At 33.8% G+C, this 16,047-nt stretch overlaps 1 pseudogene; it reads right to left on the bottom strand.

Moving 5' to 3' along the window:
• Positions 1-2,486: 2,486 nt before the first annotated feature.
• Positions 2,487-4,178, bottom strand: LOC114175758 (cytochrome P450 89A2 pseudogene; annotated as a pseudogene).
• Between the last annotated feature and the right edge of the window lie 11,869 nt (positions 4,179-16,047).

Genomic DNA, 16,047 nt, shown 5'->3' with positions numbered 1-16,047 from the left:
TCACATCTAGATAGCATGCTATCTTAATGTCCAGTGGGAATTTTCAAAAAGTTTTCTTAAACAACTTCACCATATTCATAACTCTAAAAGGAAACAAGATAATCCTTCATCAATGTCACACTGTAAGGTGCCTGATTATACTTGCTTCTTTGCGGTAATTATCAAACAATGTATTTCAGAACTCCAATCCATTATTTGTTCTTAGAGTCTTGACTTGTTTCCCAGTTTAATTCTCAACCATAGTCTTCAACTCCTTAAATCGTCCAAACACTTCATCCTTGGTCTTCAAAAAATACACCCAAACCTTTCTAAAGTAGTCATCGATAAAGGTCACAAAATACCTACATCTTCTGTGAGACAAGACAGGGGAAGGACCCCATAAATCAGAATGAAAATATTAGTCTACGTGTGCTTATCGTGACAAAATTTTAGTCTACGTTGTTTACCCATAACACAAGATTCACAAAACTTCAATTCCCTGTCACCCTCCACCCAACAATCCTTGTTACTTAACATAGCAAGACCACATTCACTCATATGACCCAATCCACGATGCCATAATTCTATATTATCAACATGTTGCTCTTAGGAATGAGATACAAACACTATTTCCTGAAAGGAATTTCTAATCACAACATAAATTCCATGTTGTAGCTTCCCTTTCATGACAACCAGAACACCTTTGGAAACCGCAATTTGTCCATCTTTTCTTAAAAAATTATACCCTTATTTATCTAAGGTACCTACAGAGATCAGGTTCTTCCGCAAGCCAGGAACATACCAAGCATCAAACGTTCTAACAATGCCATCATACATTTTTATGTGACACGTGGCGACATTTAGTTGGGCAGTTTATGAATGCTAGGATGAGTATTTCCTAGGGATAATTTTTACACAGGCATTGGCTAACATTGATGCAGGGTGTATGATGTTTATGCATGGGCATTGGTTAGCATGCAGGGTATATGAAAATTTCTTGAGATGGTTTAATTCAAGTGAAGATACTCTCTCTTATGGTGGAGTATGATTGTTGGTGAAGGGAATGAAGATGCGTCTATTTTAATCATGGTGGAGTTTGTTGAGTACGATGAAAATATGCATCTTGTAAAGTCTCACTTCTCTTAGGATAAGTAAAGGAATTGGTGCTTATGGTTATATAATGGAGTTTAGGTCCATGGTTTTAGTTGCCCCAAGTCTTAACACTTTGTGCTAGTGTTGGCTTTCTTGTGCTCTTGTAAGTATAGTGTTGTGAGATGTAACTAAGTTCTTGCTTTGGAGGGTGTGGGTGTACTTAGGGTCAAGGGTTGATAGTAAGATTGTGTGTTGTATAAATTTGCACATAGTGAATATTTTCTAGTTGTCTAGGACAACTGTGATTTTTTCTTTATATTTGGAGTTTCCACATTATACTATTTATGTATCCTTGTGTTTATTTATTTATCTATTATTAGATGATTCTTGTAGGATTAAACTACGGTATTTTTCCCAACAAAATGAAACTACAAAACAAAAAGAAATATTCTTTCTCTTGTACTATTTTATTTTGAAAGTCAGTTATATGAAGATCCTATTTACAATGAACGATCTACTAAAGTAAGACATACGTCTTCTATGCGAAGAAAGATTCATATACTGTGAATACAACTTACAAATTAAGTCGAATATAGTTCAAGAACTTTATAGGTTTAGTGATGTTTCTAGTGAGGTCTTTTTATATATGTGGTGCAAATTTTGTTAAAAACAAACTACGGGTTTTAGGCTAAGTCTTGTGTCATTTAGACCCCTTTTATATGAAAATCGTGATAGTGCCACACAACTTTGGGATAGAGTTCTGAAAATGTGAAGTCATGTGTCAAGGACATGACTTTGGTGTGCATATGATTATGCTAAAGTGGTGTGAGGGTATAACGACTTCCAATTTAATTTTTTTAAAATTAGAAACTGTGCACAAGCCACTTGACTTCCATGGAAGGCTGATGACAAAGAACTGGAGCTCCTTTGTAACAAATTTCAATTGCATTTTATAAATTGGACATCATGAAGGGTGTGATAACGAAAGCAATCGTGAGGTTGTTGACGACTTTTGTTTTGATTTTTTTTTTTAAACTAACAGAATGTGTTGTTAAGTTTGTATAAATTTTTACCTTATAGTTATTAGATTAATCTGGTATATATATTGTATATTGGGTGAATGTAAAATGTAGATGTTATTTTAAAAGAAGATATGTTTAATAAATTACGGTAGGGTAATTAGAGAAAGGTTCTCCATAAAGAGGATATGTACCGTAGATATATAGCAGATATGTTGACTAAGCCCATACATAACTTAATTTGATGAATGTTTGCATAGCTTAAAACCCTTAGCGGTGACTTGGGAAAATAAGTAAAGGTGTTCGCATAACACTTTTCCTAGTCTTTTTGAATTTATGTCTCTGTACTTCTTATTGAAGAAATCTTAAGGCACATCAAAGCAATAAACCATGATCGCAATAAAACCACTGATCTTATCTATTATACATCATCAACTTATTTTCCAACTGATTTATACAATATAGTGAGATGTGTACATTGCAGAGTCTAGATTCTAGGAGAAAGATGAACTTTCAATGCATTTTTCATGACCACAGTGAACTCTTGTTTCTCTGACAAATCCACATCCCCACCCTCTGGAACCTTCCACTCAAAGTTCCAAACCAAATTGGCCACAAAGTATTCCAAATGAAGCAATGCCAGATTATAACCGGGGCAAATCCTCCTCCCTGCACCAAATGGCATCATCTTGATCTCTTTACTCCCTGTAATGTCAAACCCCTCATCACTCATAAACCTCTCTGGCTTAAACGCCATTGGATCCTCCCATACCTTTGGATCCCACCCCATCTCTGCCACCATGAAATTCACTGTCCTATTCTTAGGCACCACGTAATCATTCAAAACCACGTCCTCACTCACTGCATGCGGCAGCACAAAGTGCCCAGGTGGGTGACGCCTCAAACCTTCCAAAATCACAGCTTTCAGATAAGGCAGTTTCTGCAACTCCTCCTCTTTCACTTCCCTCTCTTCTCTCTCACCCAATACCTCCCTTATCTCATCCACCACCCTCTCTTGCACGTGCGGGTACTTCACCAAATTCGCCATGATCCACTGCAACGTAGTGGAAGTCGTATCCGTGCCTGCGTTTAAAAACTCATTACACAGCGTCACGAGTTCCTCTTCGCTGAGCTTGCGTTTCTCCTCTGGCAACTGCAAATCCAACAAAGTATCAACATACGAAACAACACCTTCCTCCTTGCCTTGCTTTTGCTTTTGCTTCCTCGCTCTTATAAGCGGAACCAGAACATCCTCTTGCTCCTTCCGGAGCCTCAACAACTCCTCCCAGAGTTTACGGAACAAAAGGCGGGTGACTCTGGGCCAGATATTGAAGATGTTGAAGCTTCTAATGCGCAGAAGCATCTGGCGCTGGACGCGCTCGATGTCTCTGACTTTGCGATCGTTGAGTCGTTCCCCGAAGCACATGAAGACGAGCAAGCAGAACATGGAGTATTGGAAGTGGTCGATGACTCTGACAGAGTTGTTGGATTGGGAGTGGGATTTGAGGTGCGTGAGGAGGGTGTGGAGGACCCAGTTGCGGATCCCGGAGAAGGACTTGAGGCGGGAGTGGTGGAGCATCTGGGAGGTGAGGTTGCGGCGGAGGGTGCGCCAGGTGGCGCCATAGGAGGCGGAGCTAATGTTGTGTTGGTGGGTGGTTATGATTTTTGCGGCGGCGAGGGCCTTGGGGCGATCGGAGAAAAGAGAACCATTTTGGACGAGGGCTTGGTGGGCGAGAAAGCGGTCGCGTATGAAGACGACGGGAGTTGTAGCAATGTGGAGAGTGAGAATGGGACCGTATTTAGCGTGGAGGGTTCGGAGAATTGGTTCGATTTGAAGGGATTCTTTTAGCCATATGTTTGAGATGATGGGTATATGTGAAGGGCCGGGATGGGTGGTGGCTTTGTTGCGAAGGGAGAAGACGAAGCGTCTTATTAGGACGCAGAAACACAGAGAGAGTATGATGAAGAAGAAGGGCGCCATGAGTGGTTTTGCGAGTGTGGTTTGTTGGGTTGATGATGATGAGTCAAACCCACTTGACAGACAGATAGATGGAACATGGATATTGTAGGAAGAAACGGATAGGATCGTGGTCTCACTCATTCAAATATATCACCTACTCTTTTTATTCTAAAATAAATACTGATTTAAAGGATAAAATGATAAAATAATTATTTTAATTTATAAATTATTTAATTTTAAATTATTGGTTATTTAAAAAATAAAAATAAAAATGTAGTTATTTTAATTTAATATGACAATTATTTAAAAGATAAGGTTAAAAAAATGTAAACAAAACAAAAAATTTCCTTTATATATTTCTTTATTTTTTTTTCAGTATGCAATTTCAATCTCTACCAAGGTATAATTGAAAATTCGCGTCTAATTAAATATAGATTATTAGTTTAGGTGAATAAGTAACTTAACATTCCAAAAAAATGATGACGTTATTTATAAGTTTTAATAGTTTTTTTATCTCTTTATTTGTACTTTTTTTTCAATTTAATCCAATCATTTGTAAAGATTACAAGATGATTTTTTTAAATAGTTATTTTTTTTTCTTCAAATTGATATTGATGCGTTGAGAAAATAACATTTTGGTATCATTTCTCATATAATTTTATAGTGCAATTTATTCTTTCCATTTAATTTTCACGTCTTTTTTTCTTCTGAGATAGGATAGAACCACTATGTAATTGCCTCCTAAATCCATCAACACCTTCACTATCATAATTATTTTCATCCCCTTCTTTTCGAACTTCTTTCATTTTCCCTCTATATTTTCCCCTTTCCCTCTCATAAGCTAGGTTTATTTAGAACCAAACCAAGAAAAAGAAATTAGTAAAAACCAATCCAAAATACCGACAATCGATTAAAATATGACATTTTTAGATCGATTAGGATATTTTATTTTCAAAACTAAACGATATAGTTCAAATTGCGATTTGAAACTTTAAAACTGATCCAAATCAGGCTGAACCAAAATTAATAACTTAAATATTACATTACATATTCTTTCAACCAATACTAGACATATGTATACAAAATAAAAGTCTAATATGCATAAGTTGATTTCTGCTTATAAAATTGTGATAGAGGAGTAATATGATATATTTAATATATGGTAAAGAATAGTCCCTTGAAGATAGAGTAGGAGAAAGAAGAAGAATAAATAATATAAGAAGCATAATAAATAAATAAATAAATTTTAAGTAAATTTTATAAGAGGAAAGCTTAAAGAAGTTGGAAGATATAAGAAAGTAAAATAACTTATATAAATTTTAGAGATTATAAAATATTCTAAGAGCGTTAAAGAATATTTTATAATATACTAAAATTACAGATGATTGATTAGAGACATAAATATGCATATGTATAAAAGTAACTACCTTCACATGTCACTTATAAGTGTATGTGATAGTTGTAAGTACTTCATATATCCCTCTCATGTGTTTGGACATAATTTAGATGGTAAGAAGACACACATGAAGAGTTTCAAACTTACACATGCCATTCTCAAGTATATATAAAAGTTGTAATTACCTCACATGCCTCTTCCATTTAAGGAACACCCATGTGACTTGGAAGATATAAGAAAGTAAAATAACTTATATAAATTTTAGAGATTATATTTTATAATATACTAAAGTTACAAATGATTGATTAGAGACATAAATAAGCATATGTATAAGAGTAACTACCTTCACAAGTCACTTGCCAGTGTATGTGATAGTTATAAGTACTTCATATATCCCTTTCATGTGTTTGGACATAATTTAGATGGTAAGAAGACACATGAAGAGTTTCAAACCTACACATGCCATTCTCAAGTATATATGAAAGTTGTAATTACCTCACATGCATCTTCCATTTAAGGAGCACCTATGTGACTCATGTACCCACCTTTTGTGTTTCTTCTTTTATAAGGAAACTACATGTCTATCATAAAATCAAGGAATCACTTATGTGTCAATCAATATTAGAAATTAACTAAGTTTTTGTTCTTATAAAAAAAAAAGCACAGATCCTAAGGTGGAAAGGATGGGTTGCCTAGGAAGTCGACCTTTACCTCTGAGGAATGATCGCTAAGTATGCTAAAGAATGTCAAGGGGAGATCCACCTGTAGAAGTTCTCCAATGCTCAAGTCATTAAGTGTAGAAGAAATTATGAGTATATGAATTAGTACTTTAGATAGAATTGGTTTGTATTTATTGGCTATTTTAGGTCTGGGTTGAAGTATTGATAAGTGTCTAGTTTACTTAGTTTTACATATGCTTTTGGCACTTATAATGCATGAAGTTGATACATTTCCTTGTAAAACATACCCCTTTTACTTAGAATTACAAAATGAGGAATAAAGAAGTAAGAGAATTGGAAAACTAATGGGTTTATGGTGATTTTGCAGAAATTTTCAAGAAACTAAAGAATATTACGTTGAGCCTCAAAGCTGACGTTGAGCACCAAAAGGTGGTCTAGCAATGATAAAACTATAGCCCTTATGTCTGAGCAACGATATTGACGCTAAGCCTCAAAGAGGAAACTTTCATTGTAAAGAAACTTCAAGCACCAAAATTGGTAGCTAGGCTTCATAGAATCTCATTAGCAGAACTTTGTCTTTAAAAACAAATCTGAAATAAGTTTGAAAGAACATAACACTGAATCAAGAAGAGATTTTTCTGAGAGATTGAGATATGTAGATTTCTTGCATTCTTGGGAGATCATTCTATCGAGCATTCAAGAAAATTTGTGATGGATTCAATCTTGGATGGTCAAGCCTGGCATTAGGATAAAGTGTCACATCTGCACATTCATAAGGTGTATTCGTTCCTTGGTTTCTTTTTGGATTATATTTTTGTTCACTATTAATTCACTGTGTGAGTGAAGGTATAGTTGCAATTGTGTGGAGACATTACATCTAAGGGAAATTCTTGATTTGTAGATCAAACTCCTTGGTCTTTAGGGTCTTAAATTATATAGGTGATATTGTAATTCTTGTAACTCTACTGATTTAGTGAAATCCTCCTAACCTAAGCTTGCTTAGAAGAAGACTGAACGTAGATTCATCTTGAATTGAACCAGTATAAAAATTACTGTGTTCTCTTACTTCTTTCATGTTTTATCCCATTCCTAATTGATTGAATTAGTCCATTAACACAGAATTGAAAAATTGTTTATTGGGTTTATAAAAATTGAAGATAATTTTAAGATTCCCTTAAAATCAGTGAAAGATTAAATAACCAATTCACCCCCCTCTTGGTTGGGTTATATTAGAGACATTTGATTTAACACTTTACATTGTTAGTTATTTAATATATGTTACGAATTTGCTATTCGTGTTAGTGATTTGATTTATACTTATTGTTTTGATAACTTAATCATTAATCTTACTTTACCGACTTAAATTGAATTGAAACTAGTTTAAGCATAGATCTAGTCAAATTTCTTAATGTTGCTAGGAATAAATCTAAGTACTTTAGCTGAGTATGTAGTTTTATTCTTAATGAAAGGAGTCGTTCAATTAGGGGTTGATGAATCACATTGAGTTTGATAACCTTAGATTCTAAATATATGGGATGAGTTTAGAATTACCATAAAGAGCACTTTCAGGAACACTAAAGTAATGAACTTAATATACAACGAATCAATAACAATGTAATAGAAGAGGATTAGCCAAATTCAATCCAACATTCTTCTCAGCATCAACTACATCAATCATTAAGCAATTTCTGTTCTTAAATTTGTCAAACTTTACTATAGTTTCTTTGCAAATTGAAATAGATCATAAGCCATTGTTTTATTCAAACCAAATCCTTATGGGTACGACTTTGTTGTGTTATAATTGAATCTAGTGCACTTGCTGGAAAAGTTAAATCCATACTAGAATCTCAACAAGTATACAGGAGATATTTAAAATAAATATGATTATTTATTAAATATTTATCATTTAATCAATTATCACCATATATATATATATATATATATATATGTACCCACTTGTATCTAAATTATATGAAAATATGCATTTATAACATAACAATATAAATCAAATCAAATCGGATGTAATTCAATCAATCAATGTCTCGAACTCAAGTTCGTTAAGATAACTTTGTTAGGACCTATCACAATATTTGAGGTATTATCCTTTTTGGAGTTCAAAACTTTATCCCGAGTAACGACAATGAAGGTTGAGAAGCTTGTGTTTATTAAGTGAAATAAATATTAAAAAGTACAATACTTATCATATTTGTATAACTTTCACAACACTCCGGGTGAAAAGTCAATGCATGTTATTAGGTGAAATATATTTTAAAATAATAATTCCAATACTTCTTTAAATAACTTACAAAAAGGTTATTAAAATTAAATTTTGTATAATTAAGTTTATGAAATATAATTTTACAAAATTCAACCTTAAATATATATATTATTTCATCTTATAAACATATAATTTTTTATCCTCCCAAACAAAAAATTATCACAAAATTAAAGAAATCAAAGAAATGAAAAAATTAAACCTAGAAAATATTTAACCATATACTTCTAAATTTTTCATATTCATTTAAAAAAAAAAACTTAAAACAATTAAAAAATATATTAACACACTACTTCTAATATTTCTAACATGATCTTATATTTAATTTTATTTTCTTTTTTCATTATTAATTTTTAAATGAAATTCAAAAATAATAAAAAACAAATGGGGGAGAAGTGAGGTTGCGCACCCCGTTGACAACATTTAAGTGAAGTCATGTACCCCACTGATAAAATTACAATGAAGTTGTGCACCCCCTACGACTTGCCTAATGAAAGTCGTCAACCCCCACAACTTTCAATTCAAATTGAATGTTGTCCTAATACTACAAGAAATTTGGTTATTACCTATGCTTCGAAATCATAGTTAATGAGAAGTTTTATTAGGTAATTTGATATTATTTACGAATTACTTACGAATCCTATTCCAAAGGTAATAAATGCATTCTTAGGTAACTTACCTATGAATTACCTATGAAAATATTCATTAGTAATTACCAACATAATTAAAGCGTCAAAAATTATTTACAAACATTACCTATGAAATACAATGTCGAAAAAATTATTTACAAAAATATCATGGGAAAGGTACACATCCCAGTACTCAAGTTACCTACGAAAAGCTTCGTAAGTAACTTACCTACGAAAAGTTTTGTAGGTAATAAAAAAACATACAAATACAATAAACAACTCAAGTAACATTTTTAAAAAGTTGCCTACTTTAGTAATATTTAAGGCAAATTTGCCTAGTTATGTAAAAAAAAAAAAAACTATAAATATCTTTTATTGAAAGTCTTCATATGAATTATAATTTCATCTAAAACTTACTCATAACTAACAATTATGAATTTTTTCGTTTTTCTCTTCCTTAAATATTTGGTAGGACCATCATTGCAATATGCTCATTTGCTTGGTGACAATTTCGAATTTGAATTCTCTTACTGATTTTTCTATATTGTGCCTTTAAAATATATTGATGGATATTATTTGATGTTTTAAAATATATTTAAATAATTTTTAAAGTATCAACATCAATGTAATTTAAAGACATATCAAAGGACAATACCAAAAAATCCAGTAAAGAATTTAGACTCCAAAGTTTCGAATTCAACTCTTTCTCATTTCCAACAATACTTTACTATGTATATACCTACACATGCTAGCAAAGCTCAGATACCACTAAAATATGACATGGACTATTCATCTTAACAAAGCAAAATAGAAACTTGTAAAAAGCAAACACATAACAAATCTCACAGTATAGTGGTGCTATAAACACTGAAGTATCTATCTCTCTCTCTCTCTCTCACAGTATATATTGGTTTGTTTACATATATAGGACAAATTTGCTGAGATATTATAGAAATAGGCAAGTCAAAAAATATTATTTGGCATGAGATGAATAAACAGGAGTTATGAAGACTTCAACTTCAAATGTACATAAGTTATCAAGAATCATGAGGACTTCAGTTAGTACAAAAATTGTAAGGACTCTTGACAACTTCAATACAAAATATTAACATTAAAGTCTTCATGACTCTTTGATAAAAAATGCAATGAAGCTTTGAGGTTTCGTTGGTTTTGTTAATTCTTTATCTTGAATTCGTGGAGTGTATGTGGTTCATCTGTTCATGCTTAATTTACAAATTAGGTGCATTTGTTCGTGTTGAGTTGTGTTGATGCTTAATGTATGTAGCTTGGCTGTCACAAGTTCATAAATGTATGCATTGCTTAAATGTGTATTGAAACTAGTTTGTAATCTTCACTTAGTGGGTTATTTTCTAGTGGATTGAGAGTGGGCAGAGATGTGAATTTGGTGACCTATGATAAGTGGAATTGAATTTGAATCAAGGAGTTAGTACATTTTAATCATTATTTTGTTTCAGTTAATCTGTTGTTAGCATTTTTTCAGTACTTGAATATGCCAAACCGCCCCCTCTCCCCCCTTTGTTGTGTTGAGTTTAATCTAGAAAGTTTGATTGAAAACAATGGTCACTAGGAGACGACCTTGGGTTAACTCCTAAGTACTATATTTATCTGTTTAATTTGGTTGGGTACGACCTCGATTAATTACCCTTCAAAATTGCCCTTAAGAATGTAGATAGAGATCTATTGACTACCTTAGTTTGCCCATTAGTTTTTAGGTGACAAGTGGTAGAAAAAGTCAACTTAGTCCTTAATCTAGACCACAAGGTCCTCCAAAAGTGATTAAGAAATTTAGTATCCCTATCCGAAACTATAGTACGAAGTAATCCATGAAGTCTAACCACATCTCTAAAGAACAACCTTGGAACATTACTTGCATAATCAATTTTGTGGTAGGGTATAAAGTAAGTCATTTCACTAAAATGATCCACCACCACAAAAATTAAATCAAACCCCTAGCAGTTCTTGGAAGCCCTAGGAAAACGTCTATGCTTTCCTCCCAAGGGGTAGAAGCAATAGGCAAGGGAGTATAAAGACCATGAGGCATTGCTTTAGATTTGGCTTGCAAACATATGATACACTAATAGCAATACCTTGGGACATCTCGCCTCATATGAGGCCAAAAGAATTTTTCCTTAAGAATATTTAGAGTTTTATCTACCCCAAAATGCCCCATGAGTCCCCCATTCATGCATTTCTTGAATAAGGAGATTTTTATGTGAACTTTGGGGAATACAAATACATCCTTCTTTAAACAAGTACCCCTCATTCACATAGTAACCTCCTTGTGGTTTATGCAAACATTCTTCATAAAGGGTGGAGAAATCATGATCTTGTGAGTATAATTCCAAAATGTTATTAAATCCAAGAATTTGGGCACCAAGTTTAGCAAAGAGTGTATGCCTTCTAGATAAAGCATCAACCACTATATTTGTTTTGCCCTTCTTGTATTTGATTACATAAGGAAATTACTCTAGAAACCCCATCCATTTTTTAGCATGTCTTTTGTTGAGCTTGTGTTAACTCTTCAAGTATTGAAGTGACTCATGGTCACTATGAATGATAAATTCCTTGGAAACAAGATAATGTTCCCAAGCTTGAAGAGCCCTCACAAGTGCATACAATTCCTTGTCATAAGTGGGATAATTGAGAAAAGCACCATGTAATTTTTCACTGAAATATGCAATAGGATGACCTTCTTGCAATAATACCACACCTATACCAACTCATGAGGCATCACATTCTAGTTCAAAGGTTTTTGTAAAGTTTGACAATGCTAGAATGGGTTCCTTGGTCAACCTTTCTTTCAACTCACCAAACTCCTTTGTTGTTTTTGCCCACATAGAAATGTAAATCTTTTTTCACTAACTTATTGAGTGGTGAAGCTATACTAGATAAATTAAGAACAAACCTTCTATAGAAACTTGCCAGACCATGGAAGCTCCTAATTTCTCCTACATGTTTAGGGGTAGGCCATTCTTGAATGGCCTTGATTTTCTTGGGATCCACATGAACCCTATTTTTATTAACCCCCAAACCTAGAAAAATGACACTTTCAACACAAAAAATGAACTTTATCTACATTAGCAAACAAATGATTGACCCTAAGAATGGAGAGAACTGACCTAAGATGTCCCACATCATCATGGAAACTCTTACTATACACTAAAATGTCATCAAAATAGACTACAATAACTTTACCTATGTAGTCCCTCAAGACATGATTCATAAGTCGCATGAAAGTACTTGGTGCATTAATAAGGCCAAAAGGCATTACTAACCATTCATATAATCCACAATTGGGCTTAAAGCAATTTTTCATTCATCACCTTCTTTTATGCAAATTTATTAATAACCACTTTTAAGATCAATTTTAGGAAATAAAATGGAACCATGCAATTCATCCAACATATCATCTAGTATTGGGATGGGAGGCCTATACTTTATTGTAATATTATTGATGGTTCTACAATCACAACACATTCTCCACTACCATCTTTTTTTGGGACCAACAAAACAAACACAACACAAGGACTAAGGCTCTTTTGAACCCAACCCTTATCTAGCAAATCTTGTACTTGGGTCTCTATCTCCTTTGCTTCTTGAGGATTAGTCCTATAGGCTGGTATATTTGGTAGACTAGTCCTAGGCACAAAATCAATTTGATGTTCAGTTCCCCTAAAAGGTGGAAGGCTAATTGGTCCTTCTTTAGGGAACACATCCTCAAATTCTTGCAAGAGATTTTAAATATAAAGAGGTAGAGACTTAATGGAAGATTCACTAGAAGTGCCTATGAGTGTTCCTTGACACAACAAGAGGAAAGAAGGTTGTTCACCATGAAGAACATGTTGAGTTTCATTTGTACTTTATCCTTGGGTACCTCACTTGGTGTTAAAGGATGAAGTATAGATTTTCTTTCCTTGTAATGGAGGCTAATTTCATTAGAAAGACCATCATGCACGAATTTTCTATCAAATTGTTATGGTCATCCTAGTAAAATATGACAAGCCTCCATGGGAACCACATCAATAAAACTTCTTCTTTGTATTTTCCAATGGAGAATTTTACCTTCACTTGACACTGGATTGTAATATCCCCATCTTCAGTAAACCAATGAAGCTTGTAAGGTTTTGGATGGGGTAACATAGTTAAGTTCAACTTCTTAACCAACCTAGTGCTGCAACAATTACAAAGTGAACCACTATCAATGATGAGAGAACATATATTCTTTGAAACATTTCATCTTGTGTAAAAGATGTTATCTTCTTGATGGACATGGTCAACACTAGGTTGATTATTGAGGAGTCTAATCATTAGAAGCTCTCCTTTACAAGGGTATGCATCCTCTCTCACACCCTCACTCTCACTTATGCTAGACTCTTGGCTACTATAGCGATCAACAACCCTCAAGATCATGGTCTTTATGGTAGGGCATTAAGCCGCTACATGTCCTCGACCTAAACACTTGAAACACTTGATGTAACTAGTGCGGGTGTATGTAAATGCTTCACCCTTGCCTTTCTCACTTCCCTTGGCTAGATTCTTATGGGGTTCATCTTTTTATCTTTTAAAATCTTTCTTGATATAAGAGTTAGAGGAATATGTGTCTTTTTTAGAAGATGATTTCCTCAATACTTGTTGTTCTACCTTGATACACAACTGTACTAAATCACTCAAATCTTTGTAAGGTAGAAGTTTACTCTATCTCTTATATCAAAATTTAACCCACTCAAGAACCTAGCTATGGTTAGCTCATCCTTTTCATCTCTGCTCGCCCTAATCATGAACAACTTCATCTTTTGCTTATATTCTTCCGTGATCATAGACCTTTGTTGAAGTCTTTGGAGTTTATTCATGAGTTCCCTAGTGTAATAGGAAGGAACACGTCTCTTCCTAAGGGCATTTTTAAGATCAAACCAGTACGTAAAGGCATGACTTTGCAACCTAACTTTCTCTTAGGGCATTTTTAAGAACAAACCAATACTTAATGGCATGACTTTGCAACCTAACTTTCTCTTGAACCAAGGAGGTCCACCAATACATAGCATAGAAAGCTAACTATAGCTAAAGGCACCTTTCTCTTTTCTTGGACTTAGTGGCATTCAAACAATTGTTCCACCTTCATCTCCCAATCCAAATATGCTTCAATAATGTCTTTGCCATAGAAGTATGGCAAATCAATTTTGACTTCTTTAGGGGTGTGTTCTTTCCTTTGCCTTCTCACATGTGAAGGTTGCTCATAGTACTCCCCTACCCCTAACTCTTGTTGAGAGAAAGTATCTTCTTCATGCCCACTTCTCTCATTTAAGGCTTGAAGATTTTCTTCTATGCGCTTCATTCTCTCTTCATTCCTTTTTCTATCTTCTCGAGCTCACCTCTCTTTTTCCTCTTCTCTTCTTTCTTTTTCTTCTTCTCGCCTCTCCCTTTCTCTTTTTCTCTTTTCTTTTTCCTCAGCTTGCCTTTCTTTTTCTATCTTTCTCCTTTCCTTTTCCTCCCTCTCTTGTTGCATTATGATCTTAAATTCTTTAAATTCATCAATAAATTGGGACGAAACATGTTTCTTACTATTAGAACCACTGTTACTGTGTTTAGAACTTCGCCTTGTCATCATCTTATAAATTCATAAGTTTTCCTAGAATGAAAGCTTTTTGTGTTGCACGATTACACTTCTAGGGAAGAGAGGTGAGTTACTTGGACTGCTTACATACCAAGTCTTGCCTTAGCCAAAGTGCAACACGCTACTTACTTATGAACTTTCACCCAAGGATTTGCTTTGAATTGATAAGAGTTTTCACAAATGTTTTTAAGAACGAAGTTCAATACACCATAAGCAAATTACAACAATAAACAAACACTTAATTGGCAAAGACTTCAAAGACTTTGGTCTCTTAACTCAAGGCACTATCACGTAAAGCAATAAAACTATCCTATGCAGCTTAGTTAGTAAGCCTAGAAGACACTTGGAGCCTTCAAAGCTCTCACCACTACAAATGATTTACTATAGAAAAGAGGTTTTAATTAGGATATGGGATTGAACACCTTATGGTTCCCCCAAGGCACCTAATTAGGCCAATTACAAGAAAAGAAAGGAACAAGAAATATGCAATGGTTATAAGCCACTTATGGCTGAAAATTTTGTGACCACACTCCACTACTTCTTTGGTGTTTGCACTCTCTTGGAGTTTACTCTCCCTCTCTTTTGATATGAAAAATAGATGGTCACTTTTAGAACCCTTTAGCTTGAAGCTTCAAGTAGTTTGTCCATCCTCCAAGATGCTACCACCGAGTATGGTAAACCTTAGTAGGAACCTCCTACACCACAATCTACCACCAAAGTGTAGCCAAAAACTAAGCAAGAAAAGGTATAATCACAATAAAAGCTAAACCAAATGGGAGTTTATATGAGACAATATAGAAGATTAGCCAAGAAGGATAAGCAATAAATTAAAAGTATTCAAAAAAGGCTAGCACATCAAATAGACCCTATGAATGACACTAGAGTTAGAATGACAAATTTAAAATAGAAAAACAGATTGGAATCACATCTAGGTGCTAGTTTAATCCTTCACTTTGAACCCAAAACAAGGGATTTAAGTCACATTAGTCATCGTCAATTGCATTAGGACTAAAATAGTTCCAAAATGCACTTAAGTTTGATTTATCACTCATTTCCAGTACAGAAAACACAAAAATCAACCTCTACTTTACAGTTTATCATTTGTTCATTTTTCAACATTTTTATTGATTTTTTTTTCTCTTTTTCGTCTAGATCTTATCTAATAGAGGCAAAAATCATAACTCATTTTGTACCAGCCAATTGTTTGTGATAAATCAAACACAAAAAGTGTGCATCAGTGAAAATAGTCAATTTCAGAAGCAACTCGAGCAAGAAAAACACAAAAATTTGCCTTAATTTCATTGAATTTTTATGACTTCATTTCTCAATACTTTTCAGTGATTCTTTTTTTGAAATCTTCGTCTATATCTTAACTTTCAGAGGCA

The sequence above is a fragment of the Vigna unguiculata genome, chromosome 3 (assembly GCF_037176805.1).
Source record: "Vigna unguiculata cultivar grain cowpea cultivar isolate G323 ecotype 2 chromosome 3, ASM3717680v1, whole genome shotgun sequence".
Lineage (NCBI taxonomy): Eukaryota > Viridiplantae > Streptophyta > Magnoliopsida > Fabales > Fabaceae > Vigna > Vigna unguiculata.
This window is presented reverse-complemented; position numbering and strand designations above follow the sequence as displayed.